Source organism: Gobio gobio (assembly GCF_949357685.1).
Source record: "Gobio gobio genome assembly, chromosome: 24".
Classification (NCBI taxonomy): domain Eukaryota; kingdom Metazoa; phylum Chordata; class Actinopteri; order Cypriniformes; family Gobionidae; genus Gobio; species Gobio gobio.
The window spans coordinates 9051991-9077555 of NC_137120.1; the positions used below are offsets into that span (position 1 = coordinate 9051991).

The 25565-nt window shown below is 41.0% G+C and overlaps 1 protein-coding gene across 4 annotated transcripts in view; it reads right to left on the reverse strand.

Annotated features, from left to right (window-relative positions):
- Nucleotides 1-25565, reverse strand: part of LOC307120270 (uncharacterized protein) — a 911732-nt gene that overhangs the window by 19429 nt on the left and 866738 nt on the right. The window contains exons 2-5 of one of the 4 annotated variants that reach the window (XR_013815764.1): nucleotides 22851-22965; nucleotides 14378-14522; nucleotides 3627-3685; nucleotides 762-3450 (exon numbers count right to left, since the gene is read on the reverse strand). The gene's annotated coding sequence lies outside the window, so the exon portion shown is untranslated. Of the gene's footprint in view, nucleotides 1-761; nucleotides 3451-3626; nucleotides 3686-14377; nucleotides 14523-22850; nucleotides 22966-25565 lie in introns of those variants that run through there. The other 3 variants (XR_013815763.1, XM_079807214.1, XM_079807215.1) reach the window with 3 other exon arrangements.

Here is a 25565-nt window from a genome sequence, read left to right on the forward strand (position 1 = left end):
AGCAAATAAATCAATTACAAAACAAGTACATATTTATTCTCTGTAAGCTGGGCTAAATGAGTAAACTCTGTTATCCTGACATGGATCAGACCCTCAGTAATCTCTCAAGCTTGACCGTGGCCACTTTAACTGGATAATAGTAATTTCATTACCCTTATTTGTTACTAGTTATACAAGTAGAGTTGCAAATACTGAAAAAGAACAACATTGATATTTCAAAGTCCAGTTTCTGGCTTTCCTTTATCTACATTTTTAAATGATCTAAAATATCCTGTCGTGATGCACACTGTTGATCTGATTGTTTTACTGTAAATCAGTGTTGTCGGATCAAGTAGCTCATATGATCAAACTAAAGTGTCACTAGCATGTGAATCGTCTATTCTGCATTTACATTTACACATTGGCGTTGCTAGCGCCATGCTCTGCTGTTTGAGCTACAGGAAAGCGTTCGCACCATTCACAGTCAATTGAAGAGTGTGGGAAATGTCTTAATGGTCTAATGATTCAACACACAAAGATATAATAAATGTAGAGTGCTAGATGTAGAACATGGTGAAATATAGAGCACATTTCAAATGTTATTTCCACAGTGGGTGTGATGTACCGTTTGAGGGTGAGCCAATGTGTACTAATCTACATTTATATGTAAAATATTATAGCTATGAACTGTTATGAAGTATAAAGACAAAAAAGTTAAGTTCATTGATATTTTTCTTCAAATTGGTGTTGTTGAGATGCAAGACAATCAAGCAGACAAATGTAAGAGTAGTAGAGACGTTTTATTGAGGATTACAGACAGGTGGAAAAAAAAAACATCTGTGTCTTTCTTCCCTCGTCTGTTTCTGCTCATTACTCCCATTAAAACGTTTTTAATGCTCAAAAAGTGTTTAAGAGAATGATTAAAAGTTCTTTGAATCTTGCACACGATAACACACAGAGACATGCATGAAGAAGTGCAGAATAAACCACAAAGTTATTTTATGCTCATTTAAGGTCAATGATAAGAGACAGTGAAGATATTCTCGCTCATATATTTTCTTTTAACTGAACTTGTGCTGTTCTTCAAAAGGAACTCTTTTGCTCAAATATATTTAGAGATTGTATGCTTTTTAAAACACAACAAGCAATGCTACGTTTTAAAGTGCATGTGTAAATCTGTGGCGTTCATGTTCACAGCACATGTGAAGAACTGCTTAAAAACCACTGCGCGTTAACCTCTGACTGAGGTCAAGTATTTATTCATCTATTTTATTGTTGGCTTCGTGATTGATTCAGATTTTTTTAAATTCGCTTTTTGCACTTGAAAAACAAAGAAAGACAGAAAATATGGAGTGAACAAATTATTTGAAAAATTGTAAAGCTCTGTGAGGCTCTATTCAGCCTGCATTTAGCCTACATGCACTATGCCTTCATCATAATGTACAGGCCAGCCGTCTGCACACCCCAACACTACATGACGAGTGGACTTGGCCCCTCTGTATTCACATTTTGGGGCTCTCACCCCACTTTGTAATTTGCACGTGATCACAGGAAAAGGCTGGTTGCTCTTAAACAGGTTACCGCCCTGTGGAGTTCCTCCTTTGCCACAAACCGCTCTAATATCACTTAAGCTTGCTTGTATGAAGGAGTTGATAGATTTGCAGACATTTTCATCACCAGTAATGCGTCTGCTTCCGATTTCACTGGTACACTTCTGCTCATTCATAGCAGGGCCGTGATGCTGATTGATGAATTTTTGATAACGGGGCGTTATCTGTGCTGGTTGAGCATGAGTGGAGAACAGGGCCGGCCCTGACCAATTTGCTGCCCTAGGCAAGATTTTACTTGGTGCCCCTTGTATCAAGGTTTAGCATGTTATCAGTCTAAGTTGTGGAAACACTGCTACGGATTTATTTTTGTAATGCATTGATTTTTTTTATTTATTTTGTTATTGTTGTTTTATATGATGTCCAGTCCTTTCTACCCCGTCATAATGTTCATGATATTATTATTATTTTTTTTTTTTTGAAAGGCTGATGATAGTTAAACTATACAAAAATAGCACCTACGCCACATTACAGCCTAAACACAAATAGCAAGAGTGCATCTGACATTCATGCACAAACTATTCATTGAGAACTAGCAAAAGTGTTTGTTTTCCAGTAGATGGCAGCAATCTTCCACGAAACTATGCACATTCATGTTTTCACCATGAATTGAACTGAGAAATTTAGATATTTAATGTGAAATTTACATACAATTTTGCTATTTTAAATAAACCTGTATCAAAATATCATTATTAATTTCGGCAAATACATTTTAAAATTGCCATATGTCCCCTTAAAACTGCACAACTGTAGAGTAAAAACATTAGGCTATTAAAAAAGTGATATTACAAAAACAGATATGATTTTTTTTGTTTGTTGACAAAATCACACTGGCTGTGGCCACTGGAAAACCCAGAATGGCTGCTTGCATACAGTTTAAGGAAAAACTGGAATTAATCAGCGAACATTAGTATTTTACTACTATGCATTTAAATAAACTGTTCATTCATTAGCCTACATCACTTTAACTTCGTCTTTACACTGCAAAAAATGCTCTTCTTATTTAGTTTTTTTTTCTTGTTTCCAGTCCAAACATCTAAAAATTCTTAAATCAAGATGCATTTACTTGTAAAATGACATAAGATATAAGATATAAGATATAAGTGAGTTTTTGCTTAAAACAAGCTAAATGATCTGCCAAATGGGGTGAGAAAAATTATCTTATTTCTGTTTGGGACAGAAACAGTATTTCAATCAGAAACTAGATTATTTTTCTCACCCCATTGGCAGATAATTTAGCTTGTTTTAAGTATAACCTCACTTAAGAAAAAATATAATTTTACTTATCTAGGAAATGCATCTTGATTTAAGAATTTTTAAATATAGACTAGAAACAAGACAAAAATACTAAATAAGAAGAGCAGTGTAGGCTATCCCTTATCTTCCCTGCATCAGGGGGTTTTCGATCTGTCTTTTTTGACACTATCCTACAATTCGGCCATCCATCATAAATAATAAGGCAACTTTCACCGTGTCTATACCTGGAGCGAGCGGCCAAGCACCCTAAAATATGAAAGCAATCCTGTCTGCGCTGGATGCGGCGAGAGGCGACGCAACACAACAAATCACCCCAACGTTAAACTGATCACGCGTTATATTTCTGATGCACTTCAAGTAGCTCGGCGGGGGGTGATCGATGAGGCGGACCGGGAACAGGCGGGGGACTTCGTTTTTTGCGCTTTATTTGGTAATATTTCAAATGAATATGAAAAAAATAGTATCAGTAATACATTTTGACGCCCCTATGGATGAGTGGCGCTCCTAGCATTTGCCTATTCCGCCTATGCCACGGGCCGGCCCTGGTGGAGAATGACACACACAAGACCAGCAGCAGAATCACAGCAGACTGATGAATATCCATGACCTGGTGAACAACACATGCTATAATGTGGTTTTTACAAACATACATCAAAATGTATGTATATGCACATACATGCAAAAATACATACATCACCTTTACTGACATTAGACTTAATAAAGCAGTTTGGGTGATTAGTAAAGATACAATTTTAAGTGAAATTAAATAAAGAGCTAATATACCTTCCTTTCTGAGTAAGGCAATATGCTCCAAGAGTTTTCTTTCTTCTCTTCTCCCAAGGCTGTAAAAGCAAATGAATAATCAAAATCTCAATTTGAGAATGAGGAGATACGTCATGGTCGCTTGCTGTCACATGACAAATTGGGCGGAGTCTGAGCCCGTCCACCCTTTTGGGATCCCACGCTATCGGTTGCTAGGGGCAAGATTGTAAGAGTGATACAGAGATCAGAGCAGGAAAGACGGACCGAGGAATTATCATTGCGGCGTTAAAGCGGGTAAATTACGAGAAAACTTAGAAGAAATGGAGAAGAAGAGGTCTCTTACTGGGAGAAACTTACTACCAGCGCCAAGCTGAGGTATTTAGAGAAGCTGACTGATATCAAAAACGTTGACCTACGAGCTGCCGCGGCAGAACTCCGAACTCTTACCACCTTGCACTGAGACGTTTCTATAAATATATTTCCTGTGCATTTTGAATAATAAATAATATATCTCCCCACTATCCTGCAGCAGTCCAGTGCTCGTCCTCATTAGCAGTGTTTTTCTCTTACTGATCATATTTTATACCTGTTGAGTTTACATTTTTAAATGAATTTGATTAAAAATTAAAATGATCGTTTGTGTGCGCTGGTGCTTTAATTCCAGCCTTCTTAAGTAGAATGAATGCTCGGTATGTGCCTTAAATGAATGTAATGTTAGTGAAGTTCAAAACATAATTTCGGGAGGAGTGAACCTATGTAATCTTTCAATTAGCAACGTACACAAACGCAAATTCGGGAGGAGTGAACCCATCTAATCTTTCAATCAACTGCTAAGCATATAAGCAGCCTCCTACCTCCTTCAGGCATCAGTCGTTTGCATCATCCGGACGTTTCCTTCGACAGAACATGTCCAATCTTCTGGAATTACAGCTATTCGCGTCAGATGACGAACTTCTCAGCGTCCAAGAGACGCCTAGCCCTCCTCCTCGTACTCAACCAGGTATTTCCACCCCGGATAGCAATCCACAGCTTGAGCGACCAGGACGTCATCTCAAGCGCTCGTACAAACCACGTACAAGAAGACCGCTCTCTCCTCCTCCATCAAGAGTCACAGCTTCTGTTATATCTCCTTCTCCTTCTCTGCCTCCCCAGTCTTCATCTATACCTACTCGTATAGAGGTTCCGTCAATTCCCTCTATTTCGAAATGGACAGTAAACAGTCTCCGTCAAGCACTCGCTAATGCAGGTGTCCACTTTCCACGCAGATCAACAAAGATCCAACTTTTCGAGCTACTGGCGAGTTCAAATAACACTCCCAGTCCTCCTAAACTTCATCCAAAAAACCCCAAGAGCAAAACTCAACGCACCTCAGCCATTCGTTTTTCCCCGCCGCAGCGGGGAAATCTCTACCAAACGCAGCGCGCTATCCCCATAGCGACCGCTCATACTCCCGCGTCGGTCGCCATAGCGAACGCTCATACTTCCGCGTCCGCTCCAGTCACGTTCCGGCCAGCAACAGCGGCTGCCGAACATAGTTCCGCAGGGGAACGTGCTCCAAACAGCAACCCTCAGGTTTCCTATCCAGGCTTAAGAGCTTCCAGGTTTGAGACAGAAATCCCGTCTCATTTAATGTCTCTTCCTTCTGCTGCTAATTTCCATCTTAATTCTCACAAAGGGGCGGTTTCCAGCGTGAGGTTGCCTCCGCTGAATATTCCGCCCCCCCTACCCTTTCCTTTCTCTTCAGGTGGTGAGAACAGCGTGAGGATGCCTCCGCAGTCATACCCACTTCTTTCTTTTCCTTCTATTTCCCACTCTTTTCCAGCAGCAACCCATACCAGTCAAGAATCACTTGCAAGGATACCTCAAGCTCAGCCCTCTACGTCTACAGCCCCAGCTCGCTGGCCTTCCCATACCCTCGCATCAGCAGAACTTCAACCACCTCCTCCCCATGCAGTAGCCCAGGAACCTCCACCAGTGTCTTCACAACTCCGTTCTCAAATTCTCGCAGGTGCAGATATAGATCTTCCTTCTCTCCTTACATCAGTCCCTATCAATGAATCCCATCGTTCATTCGAATGTGGTCCCCTAACCATACACTTAAAAGATTCCACGCCAACTACCAAGCGAGTACTCACTTTTTCAGAATTCTGCATAGCTTTCAGTAGACTAACAGACGTCATAAGTGCTGTCTTTCCCACAAGACGCAAAGAGCTCAACGACTATCTCTCCATCATAGCCGAGCTCAGCCTCTCTTTCGGTGGTAGCCATTTCTACACTTACCACAAGCTTTTTTCGGCTAAATGTGCTGCTCGTATCACCCATTGGAACCAATGCCCATATTGGGGGGCTCTCGACCTGGAACTTTACAATAAAGTTTTCCTAGGCGTTCGAAGCATTTCCTGTGCCATTTGCAGGTAAAGTTCTCATTCAACTTCGTCTTGTCCTCAAATAACAACAGATCCCCCAACTCTTCCGGAACCGCAAGCACCCAAGTCTACATCATACGTTCCCCGTTCCAGGAACGAAAACACCATCAGTTTCAACTCAGGGAAACAAGTTTGTAATAACTTCAATAACTTCGGCTGTGTTAGACAACGTTGTCGTTTTCTCCACATTTGCAATTTTTGTGGTGGAGCTCATGCTCATTCTGCATGTCCTGTACGTCGTTCATCAGCAAATCAAAATAAAAATCTCAAAAAGTATCTCTCTTCCCCTATCATCATTTCTTCCCTTGCAAACGAATTAAAAAACCATCCGGACAAAAACTTTACACACTACCTCATTTCAGGCTTGAAAGAAGGTTTCGATCCAGGTTTGCAAAGCCTACCAAATGCTAGCTTAATCTGCAACAATCTCCAGTCAGCCTCAGCTGAACCAGACACAGTAGAGGCCCTCATCAAAAAAGTGCCTTCCGGCTTCATGATTGGTCCGTTCAATTGCCCCCCCTTCGAACTTTTCCGCATTAATCCTATAGGGATAGCCACCAGGAAATTCTCAGGCAAAAAACGTATCATAATTGACCTTTCTTCCCCACATGGAAAAAATCAACCAAGTATCAACAGCTTAATCCCACTAGAAGAATTCTCACTGCAATATCATGACATAGACCAAGCTATCAATCTCATCAAACACACCGGCAACGCAGCCTGGCTCGCAAAGGTCGATATTACTTCAGCTTTCAAGGTCATGCCCATCCACCCTGATTTCTGGCATCTATTCGGCATTCGTTGGCGCGAACAATTTTACTTCGCGGTCCGTTTGACTTTCGGCTGTAAAAGCAGCCCGAAAATATTCGATACCCTATCTGAAGCTCTCTGCTGGATCCTACAAAACAACTACGCCATTCCCTTCCTCATTCATCTTCTCGATGTTTTTCTCATAATCTCCCCCAGCCAGTTTCCCCCAGCAGAACACCTAACCATTGTCCAAAAAGTCTTCTCACAGTTAGGAGTCCCCCTCTCCCCAGAGAAAACCTTGGGCCCTTCTACATCTTTGGAATTCCTGGGAATCAATCTCGATTCCGTTAAATTCCAAGCTTCTCTTCCCAAGGAGAAGATAGACCGAATAATCGCCATTTCTCTAAACTTGCTAGAAGCCCCCCATTGCAGCAAACGCGACTTGCTTTCTCTTCTAGGGCATTTAAACTACGCCATGCGGATAATTCCGCAAGGCAGACCTTTCATTTCACATCTTTTGACTCTCGCTACCGCAGCCCAAGGTCTCGATGACCTAGTCATACTAAATCCCCCTTGTCGTTCAGATCTCAAACTCTGGACTACATTCCTAAAGCAATGGAACGGGCTCACTTTCTTCTATGACAATTTTTTGTCCCAAGCCAGTGACCTCAATCTTTTCACAGACGCTGCCCCATCCATAGGCTTTGGAGGTTACTACGAAGGGCATTGGTTTGCCTCAACCTGGCCACCAGAGCTAACTCTTTCCCCCCATTCCGACCAATCGATCGCACTGTTTGAGCTGTATCCCATAATCGTAGCAGCCCATTTGTGGGGCTCGAACATTTCCCACATGAACAGTTCCAAATCCATTCAGCCAGAATCCATTAAAGTCTACCTCAGCGGCATACATTTCTTGTTCAAAATCATCTATGGCCATGAGTGCCCTGCCATCTCAAATCCCCAGACATCTCTTCTTATTAAAGGCCTACAAAAAACTCACCCCACCAAACCCGATACCAGGCAACCTCTTACCACCGACCTCCTAGGCAAATGCCTGACTACCATCCGCTCCGGAATTTTCCCTCCGAACATAACCAGAACCCTGGATGCCATGTTCATTTTAGCTTTTTTTGGCTTTCTTCGAGTTTCAGAATTTACAATCAATTCCACTTTCAATCCAGCTATTCATCCAACCGTCTTAGATCTTCATATTTTAAACCATGACACAATTCGATTCAACATCAAACAGAGTAAAACCGACCAATTGAAACGTGGCCATCCAGTCTTCATTTTCAAACTACCAACACCCATTCAGCCCTATCAGTCCCTTGCCACATTCCTATCTCAGAGGCATTCACAAATCAATTCTCCGCTCGAACCTTTATTTCACGACGAGAATAACCACCCGGCATCCAGACATTGGTTCCAGAGAAAACTAAAAACCGTCCTCGCCAGATCAGGAATTCCTATTAAACACTTTTCCTCCCACTCGTTCCGTATAGGAGCAGCTACCACAGCTGCACAGAAAGGCCTATCGGAAACCCAGATTAAAATGCTAGGTTGTTGGACCTCCCAAGCTTTCGAATCCTACGTAAGATCGAATCTCTTCCACATCAGACAAGCCCACCAAACTCTCACATCCTCATAAAACTCGCTGCTTACCAAGCCCCGCAGGGTATTCATACATCTGGTTGCAGTGAGGGCCCTCCCGTTCAATTGGGCTTGCTACCTACGCATGGCGTTGGGCTCTCCCGTTTGAATCGCAGTGTGGGCCCCCCCAACCAAGATGCAACGCAGTCTCTCCCGTTCGAATCGCAGTGTGGGCCCTCCCGTTCGCTTACACAGGAGCTTCATGTCCTATTTTTACCGTGGGCTCCCAATCCGAATCGCAGTGAGGGCTCTCCCGTTCGAATTGTAGTGTGAGTCTTTATTGTTCGGGTGCAGTGGGGGCTCTCCCTTTCCGAATCGCAGTGTGAGCCTTCAGGTTCTCTATCTTGAGGGCTCTCCCGTTCGGATTGCAGTGAGGGCTCTCCCATCCGAACAGCGGACTGGAGGAACCCGATATTCGTCCTTCGGTAGTTGCGGGCCGGCGTGTTCTCGTGTGGTGCAGGCCCTCGCCTCAGAGGGAGGGAAGCACTGCGTCAAATTTCTCATCGTAGGCTCTCTCTTTCTGTGGCAGAGGGAGTGGTTATCGCTCGGGAGCAGTTTTGGCCCGCTTCTCCAGGGATTAGGACCTCCTTCCTCACTCGTGACATTAGGGGCCCCCTGTTATTCCAACCCGGGGGGTCCCATGTCATGAATGCTAAGGCAGGACATACTCCATCTCCACCATGCTTCTTCCTCCAGTCCAAACGCTGCTCCCGCAGGAGCAACTAGGAGCGTCACTGCCGCAGCAGTGCTCGCCCATGACCCAGGTTGATAAATGCAGCAGCGAGATACACCAAACTAGACTTGCTTCCTACACTATTACATCAATACACATTCTCAGCTTCTCGTCACCTCTCGTCATTCAATTTTTACTCTTTTGGGGGGCCTTCCGTAATCAAACTGAAACTCCAGAGCAAATACTGCCATCAACTCCACTCACATATTACCAGCTTGCTGCCTTAAATCTAATTTGCACTTTTTGGGGGGTAAATCTAAGCTTGAGTGGAAGCGGCTTCCTCGAGCCCCTCCACCGCGGACAGCAAGCCAAATACGCTAATAACCTTATCAGCTAAAGAGTATATGGGTAAACAGACTTGTGAAGTGAAGTTCAAAACATAATTTCGGGAGGAGTGAACCCATGTAATCTTTCAATTAGCAACGTACATAAACTCAAATTCGGGAGGAGTGAACCCATCTAATCTTTCAATCAACTGCTAAGCATATAAGCAGCCTCCTACCTCCTTCAGGCATCAGTCGTTTGCATCCCTCCACCTCCCCAACTCCACCTACTTACATTCATGTTTGCCTTTCTCTTCTTCCTAGCACTAGTAGTCCCTGGGGGGAAATCTAAGCTTGAGTGGAAGCGGCTTCCTCGAGCCCCTCCACCGCGGACAGCAAGCCAAATACGCTAAAAACCTTATCAGCTAAAGAGTATATGGGTAAACGAACTCGTGAAACAATGTTAAATATTGAATTAATCTTAAAGAGCACCTATCATGGCATTTAAAATGTTCCAAATATTGTTTTATAAGTCCCCAAAAACAGTTTTGCATGCATGCAATGACAAAAAAGACTTTAGTTTTCTTATAATATGCATTTATTTTTACCTGTTTTGACAGCGATTGTCAAATGATTCCTTTAGTGATTCACTTTTCAAAACCCCGCCTTTATGTGACGCTAATCTGTGGTGATTGGTCCGATGACCCAGTCAGTTGTGATTGGTTTAGTCTGTGCAGATATTTTCGGAAACGGAACGCCCATCAAAGTTTTATAGTCACAGTAATTTGTTAATATGTGTCAGGAGTTATGAATATGAAAACCGCGTCTGTACCGTTTGATTGTAATATGAGCCTCAGCTGATCTCATTCATAAAAAAAATTCCTCTATTCTCCTCACGAAGACTCGCGACAAATCAACATACCTCAGGGCTTTTAGTTCAAAAGTGTGCAGATGAGGAGACATATTGATAGATTCTCATAATGTCTGTGTCAAATTTCTAAACAGAGGATTTTTTTTTTTCAATACTTCCTCAAAATGCGCAGATATAGCCTAATCATGAGCGATTGAGTCTCTTATGTGTTGTTTTCAATTCATACTGGCAGCCGGAGGGCGCTCTGTGCACATGTAGTCCATGTACAGACAGACGAAGAAGAACCATGTGCCATAATAGAAGTCCATAATAAAAGCTTCCTGAGATCGCGAAACATACATTTGACGACTAATAAACACTCAATCGCGACGATGTATGGTTTGTCTTCAAGCCACTTAGTCTTCAAATGCTCATCCTTGGGCAGATGAAAAAAGTTTGCTTTTGAGTGGCACTTCAGAACACAGCGTCTCGTCGCCATGATGTTTTCTAGTTTTCACTGGCGTCTTGGAGCGCAATAAGTGGGCGTATCGTATTCAAATAACTTGACAAGTTGACGTCATCTAGTCAGAGAAAAAGCTTCGATCTTCTAACGATTCTTAAAAATGACTCAGAGTCGACTCTTACCTTTGAAAGAAAATAACTATATATACGGTGCACTGTCATATTTCAAACTATGCAGGATGTTTTTGTTCACTTAGATCTATGTTACACACTACATGAAAGGTAAATTCCAAAATTCCATGATAGGTGCTCTTTAAACAGTAATGCACACAGTTGAGGAAAATGACAGTCAAGGCCTACCTTGAATATTAATTAAGCGTTTTGGGCATAAACATGTTTATAACATACAGTAAAATGACTGACAATGAAAAATGACAGAATAGTGATCAACATGTTTAATAAAAATAAATAAAGGTTCGTATTCATCAAGTGTCTCACACTTCAGCATCGCGATCATTAGTTTAGACCATGACTGACACCCTGTGGTGAAATAATGGCCTACGTTTACCAGCCGCTGCTTTCTCAGATTGGCTTGGATGGATTAAAACTTCATGTTCAGTTGAGTTTGAAAAACTATGTACATAATAATCATCAGAATATCTCTTCTCCAGTTTCTGTCCGAATCCATTACCTGGCGGGCATACCCACAAAATGGCGGAAAGGGGAGGATGCCGTGATATTTGGGGGCGGGGCGCTGTGTCGTGACGACATCTCCTCATTCTCACACTTAAGTGCTGGAATAAAACTAACTGGCTTCAACATAGACTTAAAAGTGGTAGTTCACTCAAAAATGTAAATTCCGTCATCGTTTACTCACTTAAATTGTTTCAAACCTTTATAAATGTCTTTTTTCTGCTAAACACAAAGGAAGATATTTTGAAGAATGTTCGTAACCAAGCAGATCTCGGCCCCATTGACTACTGTTACATCTGAGGACGTCTGCTTATTTACAATTGAGGTGTATTATGCATTTGTGTGTGTTTAGTTCTCTGCACTTTATGTCTCTCTTTCGTCATATGACAGGTACTCTGACCTGCTGCATTCAATCTAAGGATGCATAAAAAAAGGACTCAACAGTGAAGGGGTGAATCTCTAAAACATCAAGAGTGCAAAACAGACAAAAAAAAACTCACACACACACAAAAACACAATTAGCTTTTGGAATGGCACGCGTTAATTTGTGTGTGCGTGTGTTTTTGTGTGTATAAGTGTGTGTGTGTGAGAGTTTTTTGTCTGTTTTGCACTCTTGATGTTTTAGAGATTCACCCCTTCACTGTTGAGTCCTTCTTTTCTGCATCCTGGCTGATTTGTAGATTGTATGAACAAAAAAACTAATTTCCCATTAATTTGCTATGGGGGTCATTTTTGACCCGAAGGTCCTAAATGTGACTCTTTTTTTTTACGACCACTTAGACTTTTCAAATCCTGTCCCCAATCCTGTTTTTTGGGTGTTCATATACCAAGTGCCAATAAAGTCACCAAGTTTCGGACCATTCTGATGAAGCTACGATTTTTTTAATTTTTAAGATCCACTATAGTGGTAAAAATGTGCTATTGTGTGATAAAAATGCTCAATGTGTCCACCGGATGGCACCGATCTCATTAAAAAAAAAGATATATATATATATATTTTTTTTTTATATTCAATGGGAAAAAATGGGTCATAATTATTGTATACATATTAATTATTAATCATAAAATGATCTTAAAACCAAAAAAGAAAAGAAAAAATATTATTGAACAAAAATATATTTCATTGATTTTACTCAAATCTTTTTTTATCTTAATCCCGCCCTCCGGGTCATTTTTGACCCGAAGACCCTGAGTGTGACCTATAAATGAAGACCCCCAGAGGGTTAACCCTTAAAAGAGGTCTTAAGGTACAGACGAGGACTTTTAAGAGGCTTAGGAGTTTCTTTAGCAGAGGAGAAAATGGATGAAACATGAAGAGAAGAAATGTGTTGCACACAGTGAATAAGACACTACACATTAGATCGTGCAGGGATCATGTTTGTGACCGATCTTATTAGAGACAAGCTAACATCTCTGACACAGCGCAGAAAGTGTGATTTCCTCCCCAAACCAGTTCAGCGGAAATCCCGCTCTGGAGACAATTCTAAGGATTTAGTTGGCCATGTCAATCACAATAATGACTGCCTACAACCAACCTTGATCCCTAAACCTACCCATCACTCTAACCTCAGCCAAGTGAAATTAGTTGCAGGGCGTGATTTCCGTTGAACTGGTTTGGGAAAATAAATCACGCGACGCTAAGAACGTTCTACTTCCTTCTTCTTCTTTTGTTTAATTGTGATTTACATAATAATTATGCACATCGCCACCTATTTGGTGGTTGTGCAATAATTTGTTCATCCTTTTCATCCAAAAGTATTCTTTATTCACTGAGAATAAGGATTAGGCTATATTGTTTGTTTGATGCTAATTAACTGAATGCAGATCCATGTGTGAGATGACAATAAAATAAGTAATAAATATATTTGAATTGAATTAACATTTAAACATTACCTTGTTATAACAGTGCTTTAGAATTCATATATAATATTGTATATTATATAACTGTAACTATATAACAAATTTAGTTATATACTATATTAACCTTAACTGTCACTGTTAACTGTTAACCTAACCTGTCACTCTTTTTTGACCGCCTTTTTTCGTATCATTTATTTTTGTATTTATCATAAATTAGGTATCATTCGAAAGCTTTCTAACTCAAAATCCATCCTGAGGAAAACGTTTTGAAATTGGATGTTGTGTTACCATGGTACTTTAAATTATTCTAGCGGGCTCCTCCCCTAGTGGGCGAGTGTCAAGTTTCATATTACAACATTTATTTTAACTACTATATAATGAAAATCGTTTCTAATCTTGACAAAACACATATCATCGGAAAGGTCTGAGTCTTAAGGTTCCATATTTGGTGACTATTTTGTGATGGAAGTGACATTTGGATAGAAATTTACAGGAAAATGCATCAAAAAAACAATCAATGGAATTTGGATGACACCCGGTGGCTATTTTTGGTAGAGTGCCTAAACAAAATCGTACATTTTGTGATATCAATTTCAAATTTGGAACACATCTTGGTTAGACATAGGGCTTTGATTTTATAGTAATTTTAGATAAATAACATTTTTTTTAAATGTATTTTTTTATATAAAATAAAAAATATTTAGTACTGTAATTTTTAATTACAGTAAATGTAAACTTCCATAACTTTTTCATACTTTTATATTTTGAATTGCTCTCACTTCAGCAATGCAATAGTCTGCCGAGTGTCTTCTTTAAAACAAGACCAAACTTTGGTCTATATTCCAAAGCATTCTTGAATTACAGCCCTTTAAGTTTGGATAGTGCATTTGATCTGAAACATAACCTTCTCTGGAGCAGCAGGTTATTCACTTACTTACTCTTAAACATACCCAGATAAGGGATTACCCCTCAGTTCACTCAATACGCTTACTGAGACACACAACCTCTTTCCCAATTGGCTGCTTGAAAAGAACCGAAGTGTAGAAATCACTCAAACACAATCACTGAAAAAAAGAGATACTTACAATCTGTAGTTTGCAGAAAGAGCCTTCAGTCCTGTCACAAACAAATGCTATTCAGGTAAGTTCAGGTTTCAGAGTTGACTCAGGTCTTGATCCTCAGGCTTTTAATACTCAGACAAGTGTGATGTTTGCAGTGAACAGCCAATCACTGAAGAACAAGAGATTAGATCAGAGATTACCAAACATTTTCATAAAAATGTTCATATGCATCACAGAAAATAAATGTCACTTTGTGAAAGTGAATATATTGTCCCACAACAAGGTTAAAAGAAAATATAGGGTTAATTAAAAGCTTATATAATATAATAAAATATTATATAATATAATTGTCAAATTATGATTTCTTGCATTTAATGCATTCATCCATCTTTGGTGATGGTTATAATAAAATCTTTTTGTCTTAGGCCAAGCGTCTGTGTTTTGGTGAATAAAACATGGTCAAATGATCTCAATGTCAATTTGTTCAGTAATAGTAAAAATGTATTTTTGTCTGGTTTGTAATATAACCTCTAAAAAAGATTCTTGTTTAATGTTTTTTTTTTTTTTGAGCTGATAATGGCAAAATAAAAGTATTTTGCAGCTGATGACCAGCCTAAACCCATCCTAGTGTGAGTTCTTTTGATTGGATATCTTTTTTATTATTATTGTTGTTTATGTCAGGCTAGACCCTTACAGCCTGTAGAATCGGTTTGGTGAACCCCATCTTAGTCCTGATACATTGTCTCTACTCTAAGGCCTCGTCCACACGGAGACGTGTTTAGCTGTAATAGGGTGACCGAATGTCCTGTTTTTCCAGGACATGTCCTGTTTTCAAGTCCTGTTCTGGCCCTAATATAACAATTTTCTATCCATACAGAGGGGGCATACTATGTATACTATGTTCATACAATGTATTGAAATTAATAAGGAATCTTTGAGTAAACTTATCATTTGAGTATCTCATTGCTGGGCCGAGTGTCCTCATCAAAATATGGTCATCCTAAGCTGTACAAGTAAAAAAATTGTATTGTATCAGCGTTTCATCCACACGGATCCAGCGTTTTGGCAGCCTGAAACCGTTATTTTTTTCCCAGAGTGGATAAATCTGAAACCAACACCCTTGCGTTTTCGTGTGTACAGCCAATCCGTATATTTTGTAAAAAACCATGATGTCATCACACCACATCCCACAGGGTGAAGACTAGAAGGGATACAACACATCAATATTGCGTCATATAATTACTGTATTTGCATTGTTGTAAGGGTAGGGTTGGGCTAGGTGTAGGAGTTAATAAAACACAATCTGGTAAGTAGCACATTTATTTATTGATATTTTATTGTGAGATTTTGCCTCACCTCCGACCGTTGCTGTACCCCTTCTAGCCAAAACTCTTCTTCTCCATCTTTAATGTATTTCTGTGGCAGAATTACAGCCTGGCATGTATACTACATCGTTTTGAGTCGGTTTCAGTGGTTTTGTGTGTACGCAGATATTTCTTGAGATGAGGGGAAAAAAAGATTGGGTAGGGAAAGCTCTGGCTTCATGTGGATGTGGCCTAAGATTAGTTTTTTTTGAAGATTGTGATTTAGCAAAAGAAAAATATAAATGAAGATTTTTCTTCAGAGCATGTAGTAATTAAATATTGCACAGAGATGAAATAGAGTATAAGCAAGAAATTTTGTTTGCTTACTTTAGTTCTGTTTAATTTAACATTTAAAATATCATTGAATAAAATAGGCTTGCAAAAACAAGCCAAAATTCTCTATATGTTAATATTGAAATAAATTCTCTTCATTATTTAGTTGCTTAGCATGCATATTACTCAGATATTGGCTGTTTATTGATACATATAGAGCACATACTAATGCCTTAATTCTGCATGAGCATATTTTACATCCCTAACCAAATACCTACACCTATGTAACAACTACTATACTAACTATTAATCACTTAGGAGTTTATTGAGCAAAAAGTCGTAGTTAACAGTTAGTTAATAGTGATAATTTGACCCTAATTTAAAGTGTGACTGAAAATATTTATTTTTATAATCTACGTTAAAAGTAGAAAAGAAGCAGTAAACTGTGTGCATTCCCGTACAGATAAAGACACACTCCGCACCACTAGTTACCAATAATATGTCAACATGTGGGTTGCTCAGGGAAATGAAGTGTATAGGTTCAGCTGGTTTAATTAAAGTCTCTCGATCAAATCTTGACTCACTAACTCAATGGTCAAGGTACAAGGAACAAGGAAAATCTTTTTTTTGAATAAAATTTCAAACAGACAAATTGAACTTTCACATTACCAATTTTTCATACAAACTGTGCCCCGTTCTGAACTAAACTGCCAGTGTAGAAACGCCCTTTATTTCTATTTTTGAAATGAGAAAAATCACTGCTTATTCTGAATTTTTAAGCTTAGGCTTAAAAGACATGAACAAGTTCTTTGAAAAACATCTATGACCTTTGATACATGTCTAGTCTTCATGCTCTGTTGAGTATGGTTAATAATAATAAACATACATTTGCATAAAGCATGCATATTTGTCTATACCAATGTTGATGAGAGTATTAAAAACTTGAAACGTATTCATTTAAGTTACATTTAGAACTGATAAAAATGTGTGATTAAGCTGCGTTTAATCGCGAGTTAACTCATGACAATCATGCGATTAATCGCGATTAAATATTTTAATTGATTGACTGCCCTAGTAATTACGCAACTTTTTATTTTCCGACGATTTTAGTACACAATGTAACTACAGAAGAGTCATGTTTTAAATAGGAAAAATATTGAAACTCTTTCATCATTTTTGAGCAAGATGCTAACGGCCAGACTCGGCAGGGATCGGCTGAATGGATAAAACAAAAATGAATCCATTTTTTTGATGGATTAAAAAAAAAAAGTTTGAAAAAAAGTGGATTGTCACCATTGTTGAGATTCATATTCTGATTCTTGATGTCTCTGTGTGTTTGAATGTTAGAGTAGTTTAAAAAATTTTTTTTGCGTAATGTGTTTTTAGAATGATTACCTCAATATTGCTAGATCTCATGCTGAAAAACGTCTCGGTTACGTATGTAACCCTCGTTCCCTGAAGGAGGGAACGGAGACGTACGTCGGAACTGACCGACGAATTGGGATCTGTTTCAGAGACCAATCTACTTCGAGTGTATTTAAAACGAGCCAATGGACATTGGCATGCGGTGCACGCATTCCACGCGCCGCCCCGCATTGCGGGTATAAATACGGAAGTGGAAGTACCGCATATTGTTTTCAACTGAGGAGCCGAGAAGAGTGGCTCGGGCCTTCAGCTGAAGCACAGCACCTGGCGACGGGACGTACGTCTCCGTTCCCTCCTTCAGGGAACGAGGGTTACATACGTAACCGAGACGTTCCCTTTCAGTCGGTCATGTTCGACGTACGTCGGAACTGACCGACGAATTGGGATCCCTACCAAAACGCCAGGGATGCTGGCCCTTCCAGCGCCCTGCCTGAGCTCGCTGGACCACTCCTAAGTTGGAGTGGGAGTCAGGGCTCCCGGCAGGGAAGGACAGTCACTGCTGTTCCTGCAAGACCCACTCAGCGTGACTATAGGATAACGCTGGGAAAGCGTGCCCGTCTCGGGAGATGGCACGCTGCGGAGCCACATCCTTCAATGGAAGGAGAGGTGGAAATACGCATCAGGACTAACCTAACCTAGGGTAGTGCAACTATGGAAAATCTCTGGAGTGGACCCAACCTGATCCCAGGGGGGGAAGAACACATCCCAGAGATGACAGAGCGGGCTCTGTCGAGGGAAAGACACGGGGCTAACCGAGCAGGGTAGCAGATACCGTGGAGAATACACATATGGGGTAGCCGTGAGGGGACCGCAACATATGGAACCCAGCCTACACACACGTTCCACAAGCATACGGGTGCAGGCCTGGCGCCAGACGGCCGCAACGTCTGGCACTGCAGGGGTGACGGAGGAGCTCGACAGGGTTAGCCGTTTCCGGGGAACACAACTGGAGAAGATAGACGGACGTATCCGGCCCAGAGGGCGGGAGTGGCGTTGCAAGCCGACACTTAGAACGGGCACTTAGCGCTACTGGCCACTGGGGGCGAGGATGCGGGAAGATACCGGCTCTACACGGAGGCTATAGAATCTAGCGAACGTGTTAGGTGTCGCCCAGCCCGCAGCTCTACAAATGTCTGTCAGCGAGGCACCTTGAACCAGCGCCCAGGATGAAGCAACACTCCTTGTTGAGTGTGCTCGCACCCCGAACGGGCAAGGTACGTCTTGGGACTGGTAAGCCAAGACAATGGCATCCACTATCCAGTGGGCCAACCTCTGCTTGGAGACAGCCTTTCCCTTCTGCTGACCTCCATAACAGACGAAGAGCTGCTGTGAGGATCTGAAGCTTTGAGTCCGGTCAACGTAAGCGCGAAGAGCGCGGACGGGACATAAAGCTAGGGCTGGGTCTGCCTCCTCCGAAGGCAGCGCTTGCAGGTTCACTACCTGGTCCCGGAAGGTAGTGGTAGGAACCTTGGGCACATATCCAGGCCGGGGTCTCAGGACAACGTGAGAGTTGGCCGGCCCGAATTCTAGGCACGATTCGTCGACCGAGAGTGCATGCAGGTCCCCTACCCTCTTGAAGCCAATGCAATCAGGAGAACTGTCTTCATGGACAGGATTTTTAGCTCAACAGACTGCAAAGGTTCAAATGGGGGGCCCTGAAGTGCTCTGAGCACCAGGGCTAAGTCCCAAGAGGGTATCGAGGTAGAACGAGGAGGATTTAGTCTCCTGGCACCTCTGAGGAACCTGACGATTAAGTCGTGCTTACCTAAGGATTTACCATCTACTGCATTGTGATACGCCGCTATTGCTGCGACGTATACTTTGAGGGTGGAGGGAGACAGCCTTCGATCCAACCCATCCTGCAGGAAGGAAAGCACAATGTTAATCAAACACTTTCGGGCGGGAAGAGCACCACTCGACGAACAGGTTCCACTTCAGAGAGTAGAGGCGCCTCGTAGAGGGGGCTCTAGCTGAAGCGATGGTGTCTACCACTGCTTGTGGTAGGCCACCTAGAACCTCCGCGTCCCGTCCAGGGACCAGACATGGAGATTCCAGAGGTCTGGACGCGGGGGCCATAGAGTGCCCTGCCCCTGAGAAAGCAGGTCCTTCCTCAGGGGGATCGGCCAGGGAGGGGCTGTCGCGTGGAGTGTGAGTTCTGGGAACCAGGTCCGGTTGGGCCAGTAGGGCACAACTAACAAGACCTGCTCCTCGTCCTCCATGACCTTGCACAGAGTCTGTGCGAGAAGGCTCACTGGGGGGAACGCATACTTGCGTAGGTCCCGGGGCCAGCTCTGCGCCAGTCCATCTATGCCTAAGGTACCTCCGGTCAGGGAGTAGTACCACTGGCAATGGGTCGAGTCCGGAGAAGCGAACAGGTCTACCTGTGCAACTCCGAAGTGTTCCCATATTAGCTGGACGCTCCGGGGGTGGAGTCGCCATTCGCCCGGAGGTGTCGACTGGCGAGAGAGCTCGTCGGCTGTCTGGTTCAGCGCACCTTGGATGTGAATGGCACAAACCTCACAAACTTCTGACTCCACAGGAGGAGATGGCGGGCGAGCCGGAGCATGCAACGGGAGCGTAGACCACCCTGATGGTTGATGTACGCAGTGGCCGCAGCGCTGTCTGAACGGACCAGTACGTGCTTGCCCCAAAGCGGTTTCTTGAACCGGGCCAGGGCAAGGCGTACCGCCAGTAACTCTAGGCAATTGATATGCCAATGCAGTTGGGGCCCCGTTCACAGACCCGAAACTGCGTGCCCGTTGTACGTGGCCCCCCCAGCCGTGAAGACCACAGCATGCCTCGACACCTGTTCTAGGGACACTCCGGCATGGAGAAACGAGGGGTATGACCACGGACTGAAGGTTTGGCGACAGCAAGGAGTAACTAAGACCCGGTACTGACCGCTCTGCCATGCCCATCTCGGGACTCGGTCGTGCAACCAGCGTTGAAGCAATGAAGGGTCTCATATGCATTATTAGTGCAGCATATTTTTTTATGAAAAAATCACTTGAATGATGATCTTAAATACATATAAATAGTTTTTGGACATTGCTCTATGTGTTAGGGATAGAATACCACCATCTGTAGGTTTGTGGAAAAACTTTAGGAATTATAGTTAAAGAGAAAGAGTGCAATGACCACATTATCCACTAGAGGTCCATAGGGAAGTTATTGCAAAAGTTAAGCTGCCTTTCATCTTTCTTTTATTTGCCCTTTTCCCTCTCTTTCTAATGATTGTTCCATTTTGCATTTGTGCTGTAGTATTTGTCCTTCATTTATGTATGGAATTATTTCAGATTTATGCCAGTTTTGTTGATTTTATTTGCCAGTTTTTATAAAAATGCTCACTGTTGCAGTCACACACATGTGTGTGTTTGTGTGTGTGTGTGTGTGTGTGTGTGTGTGTGTGTGTGTGTGTGTGTGTGTGTGTGTGTGTGTGTGTGTGTGTGTGTGTGTGTGTGTGTGTGTGTGTGTGTGTGTGTGTGTGTGTGTGTGTGTGTGTGTGAGTGAGTGAACATGCTTGTTCCATATTGCATTTGTGCTCTAGTATTAGTCCTTCATTTATGTATGAAAATCTTTCAGATTTATGCAAGTTTTGTTGGTTTTATTTGCCAATTTCAATAAAAAATACTCTCTGTTGCAGTCACACACATGTGAGTTTGTGTGTGTGTGTATGAGATAGAAAGTTCGTTCTACTTTGTGTTTATGCTCTAGGACCAGACCTTGATATAAATGTAGAAAATTTCAGATTTATACTGGATTTAGTAAAAAAATTTTGACAAAAAAAGTTTTTTTTATTTTTTTTTATTTTGTCTACACACCTTTAGAACAACCAAATCAAGCCCAAATTTGTTGTGCATGTTTAGATAGATTATTTAGGAAAAATCACAGAGTCTCATGGCCCTGAGATGAAGGGAACAATTTTTAAAAATGGAGGAAAAGTCCATTGGGGTCAGCTGGACCCCAAGGGACAATTAAGGGTTAAACCATCAACTCTATCATGTGCTTTTAGCTTTTCATTATTGCTTAGAGAACCCTTTACTTCTTTAGGTACCGGTTTTCACCTTCACCACAAATTCTCAGTATGGGACACAATATCACGTCACTTTCACTTTCACTTTCTTGTGTATTATACACTGTTGCCATCTACAGGTCATAACAGGCATAACGCCTGATCACCATTGAAATGAACAAAAAGATATGAAAATACTCTAAATATTTCCCTAAATATAAATAAAAATACATTTATTTATTTGATTTGACTGTCTCTTTTACTGGCAGACACTAATGAACCGTCTTCTATAAGAAATTAAAGGCGATCAAAAACAAACTGAAGTGCATCAATGACCAATTGGCAAATTCTTTCCATAAGAATATTAAACTATTCAAAAGCATATTTATAAAGCAATTTTTACGAATGAGCTAATTAATGAAGTAAACAAAATTATTTAAAACTGTTTTCCATGTAATGCACATTTATATTAAATACGCCACCAGAGCAGAGTTTAACACATTGAGAAAAATGTGCGTTTTAACCTTTATAACAGCTAAAGCGCCACCTGTGGCCATATCTCTATAAAAGTCTGTATTCTTTAGGATCATGTGTCGCATGTGGTTTTATCATGGTTGAGTAAAAAAATCTATAGGAGTTGTTCGCAAGGTAGATTTTTGAAATAATCTCTGATATTTTACATATGATTCGATTGACAGCGGTGGTCCTAGAAACAAAGCTGTTCAGAATGAGGAGTTTTACCACATGTTATGAATATCATGTGCATGTGTGAAAAATCAAGTATTTCACTTCGCTGAAAAATGCAAAGGCATCCCCCGGTGGCCAATTTCTCCAAGTTTCTCACAGGCCTCTTGGGCCGTGAGTCAAATGGGCCCAGTGAGTTTCATTGTGATCGGCCTCCTTTGAGCTTGTCTGATAAATGCGCAAACTTCTGATGCCGGGTGTATTTTTCAAGATGCGTGAATGTCTTTTATAGCCAATCACAGCACCTTGAACCAAGACACTGTGTGCTAGTTTTCAAGAAATTTGGACTGGCTATTGAGTAGCTATAGGCATTTAGTGCCACGAAGTGGCCAGTTGCCACATCCTTTTTTATGCGACCACAGACTGAGCCCATACCGATTTTGATTAAATTATTTAATTCTGTTCAAGAGTTTTAGTAAAAGTGGCCATGCCCACTTTAAACATTTTGGGGTCCCATCGAGGACATGAATCGACTTTTTTGCAATAATTATTGACAGACTACAGAGATTCTTTCTGCACTGGTTTGGTTCCAATTGGGTAAAAAACTAGTTGGCAAAAGTAGGTATTTCAGAAAAATCTTAAATATCTGAACTTGAACTTGAGCCAAGGATTCCAATGATATAAGACATTTAAAGGGATAGTTCACCCAAAAACGACAATTTGATGTTTTTCTGCTTACCCCCAAGGCATCCAAGGTGTAGGTGTCTTTGTTCCTTCAGTAGAACACAAATGAAGATTTTTAACTCCAACCGTTGCTGTGTCACTCATATAATGCTTGCCAATGGGGTCTAATTCTATTAGAAAAAAAAAAACATGGACAGACAACTTCAAATTAAACTCTGCGGCTCGTGACGACACATTGATGTCTTAAGACACGAAACGATCGGTTTCTGAGAGAAACCCAACAGTATTTATGCAATTATATCACCTCATATCAGACGAATGTCTTAGGCTCTCCAGACTGCCATCACTTCCCGTGAGTGAGGTCAAAATTCCGTCCGGGTCATAGATATATACATAGATACCTCATTAGTGCCTGCGTGGATTGCTCGAATGAGGCATCTACGTATACATATCTATGACCCGGCCGCTATTTTGACCTCACCTACGGGAAGTGATGGCAGTGAAAGGAATCCAAGATTTGTTAAATGGATGCAATAGTCGCGTTAAAAAATAATGCGCTCTCAACATTTAACGTCATAGAAACTGCCTCAAATGAACTATAAAACGAGTGCATCAAAGTATTAAAAAGGGTTCTGAAAGCAGCAATCTTTCATTTTTATTGATTAAAATGAATGGGTATGCAGGCTCAAGTTTAAGGAACTTTGTCATTGGCTGATGCAAAGCATAAAAAAAAAAAGATATTCTGCTCAAGACTGCAAGGCACACACTCTTACTGAGGTTGTGTTAGGCTTTTGTGAAGAGTTTGGCCTATTGAGACTTTTCCATTGTTCAGACAAACAGATGACATTTAAAATAAGTCAAATATAGCCTACTTTACCTGTTCTGGTAAACTCTCTGCAGCTCTTCAGACCGATCTGACCAGGCATTAAATTCAAGTGCAGGTGATCATTTCCATCACACTGTGACAATTTTCTACAATACAATCACCAAAAAATAGTGAAATGAAACTGGAGGACAATAGACAGATAATGTCAAAGTAGTCTTTACCTTAAGCGTCCCACAGGTCTACGTCTTGCTCCTCACATCAAAAGTCATCCTTTGTGTACATTCTTCTTTCAGACAAATACAAAAATCTGAGTTATATTTAAAAATGTCCTGGCTCTTGCTTTATAATGACAGGGAAAGGCCAAAAAAAGTGCATCCATCCATTATAAAAATGCTCCACACGGTAAAATATCTATCTTCCGCCAGATTGCCTTCCATGTTCAATTTACAGAAAAAACGCAACTGGCGCGAAGATGCCGTCGGACGTAGCGTGAGCGTTTGCACTGCGAGAGGCGTTACACTTTTTCCGTAAGTTGAATACGGAAGGTGTTCTGGCAGAAGCTAGTTATTTTACTTTATAACGTGTTAAATATGGATATTTTTCTTACACAAACCCATCGAATCACTGCAGAAAGCCTTCATTAACCGCCCAGAGCCGTGTGGAGTACTTTTATAATGGATGGATGCACTTTTTGGCCTTCAAATTTTGGGCTTCCATTCACTGCCATTATAAAGCTTGGAGGAGCCAGGACAGATTTTAATATAACTCTGATTGTGTTAGTCTGAAAGAAGAAACACCTAGAGGGAGAGTAAATCATGATAATCATGATAATTTTCATTTTTGGGTGAACTATCCCTTTAATGACACATTTGTATAATACAAAGTGATAAACATCTCATATTGGTCTGATTTATGAAGCTCTCTAAAACAAACAAAAAAAGCCCTACATCAACATACAGACACTTCATATAATGCTATTAGAGGATTTGGTAATTGCCTTTAATTGATTATACACTATCAATAAAACATTTACAATTGGTTTGTAAAATGTGTTTTTGTATTTACACCATTTTGACCAGCAGGGGTCACCAGCGTGGCGTTTCATATTTGTTTGTCCTGTTTGGTTTGACTATAGAGTCTCGAAACTAATCCAGACTGTGTATTTACATCTCCAAATGCAAAACACGTGAAATACTCATCTACACGTCTCATTTACTTCTGTAAAATAATGTGGTTTGATCAGTTGACTGGTCTGGAATGTTCTGACCCCAATCTGACTTCTGACCTATAATGCTTTCTGAATCATAATCATGCACTGTTCCTTCATTGGCCAGAGGAGAACTGGCCCCCGGCAGAGCCTGGTTTCTCCCAAGGTTTTTCAGTCACCTGATGGAGTTTGGGTTCTTGCCACTATCACCTCTGGCTTAGTTGTGGACACTAAATATTCAACAATATTATTGATTTGTCTGCATTATCATCATTGTATGAGAACTGAACTGAGCTGGGCTGAGTTTCCCAATGGCATCGTAAGCTTAAGTTGACTGTAGAACAATTGCCACCAGTGGTCTCTACGATCATCTTAGGTTTACGATGCTTTTAGGAAGCGCAGCCCAGGACGATGATATCACTGTTTTCTCCAGAACTGCTGTATAGAAAAATGAACTAAATTAACTCTTTCCCCACCAGCGATTAAAAAAAAAATGGCCAGCCACCGCCAGCTTTTTGGATCATTTTCACAAAAATGTCATGGCCCCCAGAATATTTTGTTTAATGAATATCTGAACATGCAGTATGACAAATGAAAACAACTGTTTAATTCTAGCTTAATGCTTTCCTTTTTTAGCGACACTTGAATAAAGTTTAATAAAAATAAAGTTTGATAAAAAAAAGTGTAATAAAAATTTTATTAAATTGGTAAGTTTAATAAAAAAGCGGTAACACTTT